This window comes from Amblyraja radiata, chromosome 8 (assembly GCF_010909765.2).
Source record: "Amblyraja radiata isolate CabotCenter1 chromosome 8, sAmbRad1.1.pri, whole genome shotgun sequence".
NCBI lineage: Eukaryota > Metazoa > Chordata > Chondrichthyes > Rajiformes > Rajidae > Amblyraja > Amblyraja radiata.
In genome coordinates, this window is record NC_045963.1 from 45,785,549 (window position 1) to 45,795,257 (window position 9,709).

The following is a 9,709-nucleotide window of genomic DNA, read 5'->3' on the forward strand; positions in this document are numbered from 1 at the left end:
GCCAGACTAGCCCCGCCCCTTATCTGCATATCCAGCATGCTTCGTACACCTCGTACTGACAGTTAATTCACTTTCTGAAGAAGATGTTGAGAGTTTTAGGTCAGTTGTCACAAGAAACATGTGCGGCGTTGAAGTTGTATCTTGTCTGAAGTGAGTGTTAATTTCTTATCTTGCCTCACCTTTACTTTATGGTGTTACGGCCGCATTGGGCTGAGGACGACGCCGCAGATCTTTAGTACTCTGGTTTCTCTTCAGATCGTATAAATCTTTCGCCTTTTACTAAAGATTTCCGTGGAGAGGAACACTCAGAGTTTTCACTAATTTTTTGATGCCCTGCGTTAGTGGGGCTTGTCATTAAACAAAAAATAGAAAGACACAATAATACACAGGCGGTAATAGAAAGGAACTGTAGATACTGGTTTATATCAAGTGCTGGAGCAGGTCAGGCAGAATTGTTTATTGGTCGGGACCCTTTCTTAGTGGGGCGGGCAAGACCAAATCCATCAAATTTAGATCTTGTCCCTTTTACTAAAGATTTCCATGGAGAGGAGCACCTAAGATTTTCCCACTATTTTTTTTGATGCCCTGCTTACGTGGGGTGAAGCTTATGTGGTTTTATGTGTTGCCAGTCCAATGATGCTGCAGAGATTTGTTTTTGTTGTAAACCAGCATCTGTTCCTCCATTTTCCTGCAGAGGAAGTGCTTGCTTCAATCCTTTGTCGAAGGAAAAAATAACTGGTGTCCCCATGTGCAAATATATTTCACTCTCCTCATTGCTCCATCTCCTGGCATTGGGATTAGCAGTGATCTGTATGGGGGAGCTCTGTGATACCAAGCCTATACAATGAATGTAAGGAAAGCCATACATGTTTTCATTTCTACATGTTTATAAAGTTTATTTTTCAAATAAAGTAGCTAGAGAAATCAAATACTGTGTTATATTTACAGAATGTGCTCACACTACAAATGTATAGACAAAAGGAACTGCAGATGCCTATTTACAAAACAAGACACAAAGTGCTGGAATAAATCAGCGGGTCAGGCAGATTCTATGGAGAACATGGATAGGCAATAATTTGGGTCAGGACCCTCCCCCCCCTCCCCCCTCAGACTGTTGGTAGACTGAATGTAAAGAATGAATGTAGAGGTTACTATGCCATTATTTAAAAAAAAATTCTCATATATTTGCATGCTTAAAAGTTTATTTAGAAATTTTAAAAAAACAGAAGAGGCTGACAGTAACATCCTCACGGACAGGTGACGTTGAGGATCTGTAAATCGTTCGATGGACTTTATGATTGAAAACTCCTGCCCTTCTATCTCACCTGGGGGTCCAATATGGGGCCTTTCTGATGGCTCATGACACAAGGTCCCCAGACTATAGGGGAGAGAAAGTGCACCCAACATCACCCTCATCATATTACAAGGAACTGCAGATGCTGGCTCCTGGGAAGGCAGATAAGAGGTGGCCTGGGCATCATGAGGATTATATTATGAGCAGAATTAGGCCATTTGGCCCATCAAATCTACTCCACCATTCAATAATGGCTGATCTATTTTTCCATCAAAACCCCATTCTCCTGCCTTCTCCCCATAACCTGATTTGCAGTCAGATAGTCTTGAAGCTCGGGTATCAAGAGTGTTGGTCTTAAAAAGACACATGGACAGACAAATACACAAAGTGCTGGAGTAACTCAGCAGGTCAGGCGGCATCACTGGAGAAACGTTTTAGGTCAGGAATCTTCTTCAGAATTTCTTTCTCCATTTGGATAGAGATGAGAACAGAGAGGGTTTAGAGGGATATGGGACCAAATGTAGTCAAAGAGGGAATTCAGACCTACACTCTGACTGATCCTTTTGTCTCCTTACACTGATTTAATTCCAAAACCTTAATATTTTCCAGTTTTAATTTGTTTTGATCTGTAGACATGGAAACAATGTGGCATCTGGCTCCATCTGCTGGACACGAACAGAGTTACAGCTCCATGCCGCCCCACGAACTACAACAGTTAACCTACAGATGGCCATACCACTTGGAAACCACACTACCTCACCTTACATTCAAAATTCTTGCAAAAATTGTTCAGTGGAATCTTTAACTGAGAGACATTGTTCTCATCCATGTTGGAACGTTAACAAAACATGCTGGAATTGCAGCATTTCCTGTTCCATTTTGTTGTTGTATATTTTGTGTCCATTTTGTGTCGTACACTCGAGATCACAAGTCAAGTGTTCGTCATCTGTACCAACAACAGAACATTCTTATTTGCAGCAGCATAACAGTAAACAGTACTCACAGAAAATATATAACAAAAACATTCACTAAATTAATAACCACAGTAGTCCTTCGGGCAATCCAAGGCGGTCCATATGTAGAAACAAGAAACTGCAGGTGCTGGTTTATAAAAACTTTTACTTCTGATTTTAAAATGGTTTACTTCCACAGAAGGGTCCAGGTCCAAAACATCACCTATCCATGTTCTCCAGGGATGCTGTCTGACCCCCGTTCACCCCCACCCACCCCCCGTTACTCCAGCACTTTGTGTCTTTTCATAGAATTTGTAGTTGAAGTTAGTGTTGTTGGGAAGAAGCTGTTGTCATAGAGCAGGGGCCCTCCAAACCTTTCAGCATCAGGGCCACACTATATATTTTGCACATTTTTGCGGGCCGTAGGAAAAAATAAAGAAATGTCACATGCACACATACACACAGAAACGCACACGTGGACTCACACATACTGAAACAGACACAGACCCGCACACCGACACACAAACACAGGCTCACACACACACACATACAGGCTCTCTCACACTCTATCTCTATCTCCCTCACACACATACACATGCACTGTGATCAACCCTCAGGCATATTAACAAAGACCTACGCATAATACTCACGCATCGGGCACACACACTAACACACACACACACACACACACAGAGCCGGCTAACGATCCGCCGATCTCCGCAGGGCTAGCGAGAGAGAGGGGGAGAGAGAGGGAGGGGGAGAGAGAGAGTGAGGGAGGGGGAGAGAGAGAAAGAGTGGGGCAGAGAGAGAGAGAGGAGGGAGAGAGAAAGAGCGCAACACAGGAGCAGCAGCACAGTGACGCAGCGGTAGAGTCGCTGCCTTACAGCGCCAGAGACCCGGGTTACATCCTCACTACGGGTGCTGCCTGTACGGAGTTTGTACCTGCGTGGGTTTTCTCCAGGTGCTCTGGTTTCCTCCCACACTCCACGTTGGCAGGTTAATTGAATTTGTACCGAGTGTGTGTAGGATAGTGCTCGTGCGAACGGGCATTACTTCAATGGGCCGAAGGGCCTGTTTCCGCGCTGTATCTCTAAAGATGCGCTACCTCAGAACCCGCTAAATAGCCCGCCGCATGGAACTTCTTGCAGGCCGGATAAAATCTCGTGGCTGGCCGGATGTGGCCCACGGGCCATAGTTTTGAGACCCCCATCATAGAGTGATAGAGTGTGGAAAACCTCACAGTTCTCTGTATGAAATTCCATCAACCATTCTGCAGCCCACCTGGCCAATTGATCAAGATCCTGCTGCAATCTTTCACAACCATCTTCACTATCTGCAAAACCAGCCACTTTTGTATCATCAGCAAACTTGCTAATCTTGCCCTGTATGTTCTCATCCAAATCATTGATGTAGATGACAAACAGTAATGGCCCAGCACCAAACCCTGAGGCACACCACTAGTCACAGGCCTCCAATCCGAGAAGTAACCTTCCACCATCACCCTCTGCTTCCTTCCATGAAGCCAATCTCCTTGGATCCCATGTGATCTAAACTTCCATAGCAGCCTACCAAGCGGAACCTTGTCGAATGTCTTACTGAAATCCATGTATACAACATCTACAGCTCTGCCCGCTTCAACCTTTTTGATCATGTCTTCAAAGAACTCAATCAGATTTGTGAGACATGTCCACCCACGTACAAATCCATGCTGACTATCCCTAATTACCTTTTGCCCATCCAAATGCCTGCGTAACCTGTCCCGCAGAATATTCTCTAGTAACTTTCCAACTACAGATGTTAAGCTCACCGGCCTATAGTTCCCAGCAGCCCTTCTTGAATAGAGGCACAAAATTTGCCAACCTCCAGTCTTCCGGCACCTCTCCTACATTTAAGGATGACTCATAAATTTCAACCAGAGCTCCTGCAATTTCTTCTCGAGTTTCCCACAATGTCCTCGGATATATCTGAACAGGCCCTGGAAATTTGTCTACCTTCATACACGACAGTGCCTTCAGTACTTCTTCGATGGTAACACTGACTGCTCTCAAGACACTCCCATTGACTGCCCCAAGTTCCTCCATCCAACTGTCTTTCTCCTCGGTAAATACAGAGGAGAAATACTCATTGAGGACCGTGGCTTCACACAGAGGTGACCGCTTTGATTCCTGAGAGGTCCCACTCTCTCTAGTCACCCTTTTCCCCCTTATGTATTTATAAAATCTTTTGGAATTGTCCTTAATGCTACCCACCAGAGCTATCTCCTCTTTTGCCCTCTGATTTCCTTTTTCAGTTTACTCCTTTGTTCCCGAAACTCCTCCAGGGATGCACTTGATCCCAGCTGCCTATACCGGTCCCACGCACCCTTCTTGTTTTTGACCAATGCATTTGTGTTTTGCTTTCGAGTCTTGGTTGCATGTGTCAATGTTTTGTTTAGATTATTGTCATGTTTACCGAGGTACAAAGAAAAGCTTTTATTACAAAAGCAGTGAAAAGCAATGTGGCTGAAGACCCAGTGTCTCCATTGTGTGATAGCAAGTCACCATCTGGGGCTGCTTGATGGATACAATTGCCTGTGGAATTGGATCTCTGCAGCAGCAATGCTCAACGAGATAGTGGGGTACATGTCTTTTGGAAAGCCCTTTGCTGGTCCTTCAGTCTGCAGTATGAACTTAACCTCTCATTTATCTTGCAACATGTTGTGTGGAAACCACACATTAATATTAATGGATGAAAAACTGTTTTTTTGCAAAACCGTCACACAAGAGCTTGAAATATCTGCATTTATACAGTGCCTTCACCTGTCATTCAAACATAGTTACAATTTCATATAAGCATAAAGATTTTGAACTTGTTTAAATTCAAAGTTTAAGAGTAGTAGTTTATGGATCACAGCCGTGGAGACACAAGAGACTGCAGATGCTGGAATCTTCAGCAAAACACAAAGTACTGGAGGAACTCAGCGGGTCAGGCTGCATCTGTGGAGGGAATGGACAGATGACGTTTTGGGTCGGGAACCTTTTTCAGACTGTGGAATGGGTCTTTGCAATAGCCAACTAGAGAATGGGATAGCTGACATTTATAAGGTAGTTTGCTGATTTTTCAATTTATAGTATGAATTTAACACCTCATTTACCTTGCGTAATTTGAGTGATAACGATTTATCCTTGTGATTGAGGGAGTGCAGTGTAGGTTCACGAAATTGATCCCTGGGATGGCGGGACTGTCATATGAGGAAAGATTGAAAAGACTAGGCTTGTATTCACTGGAGTTTAGAAGGATGAGGGGATAACTTATAGAAACATATAAAATTATAAAAGGACTGGACAAGCTAGGTGCAGGAATTTTTTTTCCAATGTTGGGTTAGTCCAGAACCAGGGGCCTAAGTCTTAGAATAAAGAGGAGGTCATTTAAGACTGAGGTGAGAAAAAACTTTTTCACCCAGACAGTTGTGAATTTATGGAACTCCCTGCCACAGAGGGCAGTGGAGGCCAAGTCACTGGATGGATTTAAGAGAGTTAGATAGAGCTCTAGGGGCTAGTGGAGTCAAGGGATATGGGGAGAAGGCAGGCATGGGTTATTGATAGGGGATGATCAGCCATGATCACAATGAATGGCGGTGCTGGCTCGAAGGGCCGAATGGCCTTCTCCTGCACCTAGTTTCTATGAATATTGACGTATGAAACACAATTTTTTGAAAAACTGTCTCCCAACCACAGACATATTGCACCGACTGAAAAATGAGCCAACAATAGCACAAGTATAAAAACATTCTTTTGGAGGTCAACATTCAATTTATGTTTCATGTGTAGCAGTCTCCAATAGATTGATCCCAGAACATTTAAGACCATTCATACTTAGTTTCATCAACAGAATACTTGGTCATTTTTACTTTAAGAAAACCTCACAAAGATAAAAAAGTGAGACACCTGTTGGTAAAATGAATAACTAGAACCACACTAATACTTAAATGACTGTCATGTCAATGAGCATCAGGAGTGTTTACCTGTTACATGTAGCAGCAATGGAAAATACAATTTTAGTTGCTGAAGTTTTATAGGCCCGTCAATGCAATAAAACACAGGTAAATATAAAATAATTAATAATATCAACAATAAATGATTAACCAATGCACTAGGTAACCATAATAGTGTAAAAACAAAAGGTTGTAGTGCAACCATAGACAGTTGCTTGAAGATCAGTTGCTGAGGTAGTGGTTAGTGTTAAGCAGTGATCAAGAGTCTGATGGAAAACCATTGTAATAATTTATAGTTAGTTTTGAGAATACTTCCTTGTTTCCACTAATCTTTAGGCAGACACAGTGGCGCAGCGGTGGAGTTGCTGCCTTACAGCGCCAAAGACCTGGGTTTTATACTGACTACATACAGGTACTGTCCGTACGTTCTTCCTGGGAGCCATTTGTACGTTCTCCATGTGACCGCGTGGGTTTTCCGGGTGCTTCGTTTTCCTCCCACACTCCAAAGACGTACAGGTTTGTACGTCAATTGGTTTGAAATTGTACAAATTGTCCCTAGTGCGTAAGATAGTGCTAGTGTACGGGGATCGCTGGTCATTGCGGACTCGGCAGGCCAAAGGGCTTTAATCTGCGCTATATCTCTAAAGTAAAGTCTTTCCCATGTTTCACCTGCTGATGGATCAGGTGGACAGGAATGTGACATTACTCAATCTTCTACTGAAAGCAACTGAAAACATGTTTGTGTAGGAAGGAACTGCAGATGGTGGTTTACACTGAAGATAGACATAAAATGCTGGAGTAAATCAGCGGAACAGACAGCATCTCTGGATAGAAGGAATTGGTGACGTTTCAGGTCGAGACACTTCTTCAGACTGAGAGTCAGGGGAGAGGGAGACAGAGGTAAGGAAGGGTAAGGTGTGAAACGGTGGCGGATATTTAACAGGGGCCCACTTGCCATCACTTGCTATCACTTGCCATCGGGCAAGCTGACACCCTGGTCAGTCCGCCATTGGTGTGAAACAGAGATCAATCAGGACAAAAATCAAGGATAAGATAGAATAGATCAATGTTAGTTGAGGAGAAGGTGACAACAAGGCATATAATCAGTAACATTTAATCAGGAGGACAGACGAACTAGTCGGATAACTAGGATGGGGGAAGGATGGAGAGAGATGGAAAGCAAGGGTTACGAAGTTAGAGAAGTCAATGTTCATACCGCTGGGTTGTAATCTGCCCAAGCAAAATATGAGGTGCTGTTTCTCCAATTTGCATTGAGGCTCACTGACAGTGGAAGAGGTCCAGGACAGAAAGGTCAGTGTGGGAATGGGAGTGGGGGAGTTGAAGTGTTTAGCAACCGGGAGCTAAACAGTTTCCTTGACCTTCATCCCCTTTGATCCCTCGTTTTCACACCTTACACTTTCATATCTCCCTCTCCCCTGATCCTCAGTCTGAAGAAGGGTCTCGACCCAAAACATTACCCATTACTTCTATGGAGGTACTCCAGTATTTTGTATCTATCTTCTGAAAGCAAGTTTTTTCCTCTCTGTAAGGAAGCCACCAGCACCAGCACCAGCACCAAACAGAATGTCGTTCAGAACTTTGGGAACTCAGGAAGAGCTCCTCATTCCACCAATATGTTAGCGTAACAGAACGTGGAATCATACTGCACAGGAACAGGCCCTTCAGCCCATAATGACTGTGCTGAAATTGATGCCAAGATAAACCTTTATCTGTCTGCTCATGGTCCATATCCCTCCATATCCATGTGCCTATCCAAAAGTGTCTTAAACAACACTATTGGATCTGCCTCAACCACTATACCCAGCAGCGTGGTCCAGGCACTCATAACCCTCTGTTTCAAAAAAAAATTGCCACTCACATCTCCTTTAAACTTTGCCCCTCTCACCTAAAGCTATGCCATCTAGTATTTGAATTTTCCATCCAGAGGAAAAAGGCCCGAGCTATGCTCTCACAATTTTATATTCTTCTACCAGGTCCCTCCACAACCTCTGGTGTTCCTTGTTTTATTAAAAATGAATTGTGTAAGTCTAAGGTGACGCACTCAAATGGCTGTGTAAATACACAGGTGCACAATGCAGTCCCCTGATCTGCTCTCTTTACACCATGACTGCCTTGCTGAGCGCAACTCCATTGCCATGTATACATTCGCCAATGACACCACTGTAGCTGGCAGGATCATGAGCAGTGATGAGTCAGCATAGAGGAGAGAGACAGACCCCCAAATAGTAGCCCGGATGTAGGGTGTAAGTTGCAGCAGGAGTTAAAATTGGCATGTAACAAAGGTAATGCTACTGTGGTAATGGGGGATTTCAATATGCAGGTAGACTGGGAAAATCAGGTTGGTTCAGGACCCCAAGAAAGAGAGTTTGTAGAATGCCTCCGAGATGGATTCTTAGAGCAGCTTGTAATAAAGTCGACTAGAGAAAAGACAATTCTGGATTTAGTGTTGTCCAATGAACCAGATATGTTAAGAGAACTCGAGATAAAGGAACCGCTTGGAGGTAGTGATCATAATATGATTAGTTTTAATCTGCAATTTGAGAAGGAGAGGTTAAATCGGAAGTGTCAGTGATGCAGTTGAACAAAGGGGACTATGAAGGCATGAGAGAGGAGCTGGCCAAGGTAGACTGGAAAGGGATACTAGCAGGAATGACGGTGGAACACCAATGGCAGGAATTTCTGGGCATAATCAGGAAGACGCAGGATCATTTCATTCTAAAAAGGAAGAAAGATTCTAAGGGGAGTAGGAGGCAAGACAAGGTGGCTGACAAGAGAAGTTAGGGATTGAATAAAACTAAAAGAAAAGATGTATAACACAGCAAAGAGTAGCCGGAAGCCAGAGGATTGGGAAACTTTCATAGGACAACAGAAGGAAACAAAACAGGCAAGACGGGCTGAAAAGATAAAATACGAAGGGAAGCTGGCCAGGAATATAAAGAAGGACAGTAAAAGCTTCTTTAGATATGTTAAGGGAAAAAGAGTTGCAAAGTCAAATGTGGGTCCCTTGAAGGCAGACACGGGTGAAATTATTATGGGTAACAAGGAAATGGCAGAAGAGTTGAACAGGTACTTCGGATCTGTCTTCACTAAGGAAGACACATACAATCTCCCAGATGTACTGGAGGACAGAGGATCTAAGGGGGTAGAGGAACTGAAAGACATTTTCATTAGGCGAGAAATAGTATTGGCTAATGGAACTGAAGGATGATAAATCCCCTGGGCCTGATGGTCTGCATCCCAGGGTCCTCAGGGAGGTGGCTCTAGAAATAGTGGACGCATTGGTGATTATTTTCCAATGTTCGATCGATTCAGGATCAGTTCCTGTGGATTGGAGGATAGCTGACGTTATCTCACTTTTCAAGAAAGGAGCGAGAGAGAAAACGGGGAATTACAGACCAGTTAGCCTGACTTCGGTGGTGGGAAAGATGCTGGAGTCAATTATTAAAGAGGTAATAATGGGGCATTTGG

General features: G+C 43.7%; 1 non-coding gene across 1 annotated transcript; it reads left to right on the plus strand.

Annotated features, from left to right (window-relative positions):
- Nucleotides 1–235: 235 nt before the first annotated feature.
- On the plus strand, nt 236–349 carry LOC116976576. Its single transcript, XR_004412985.1, has one exon. It is a non-coding gene; the product is annotated as a U5 spliceosomal RNA (small nuclear RNA).
- The last annotated feature ends 9,360 nt before the right edge of the window (nt 350–9,709 follow it).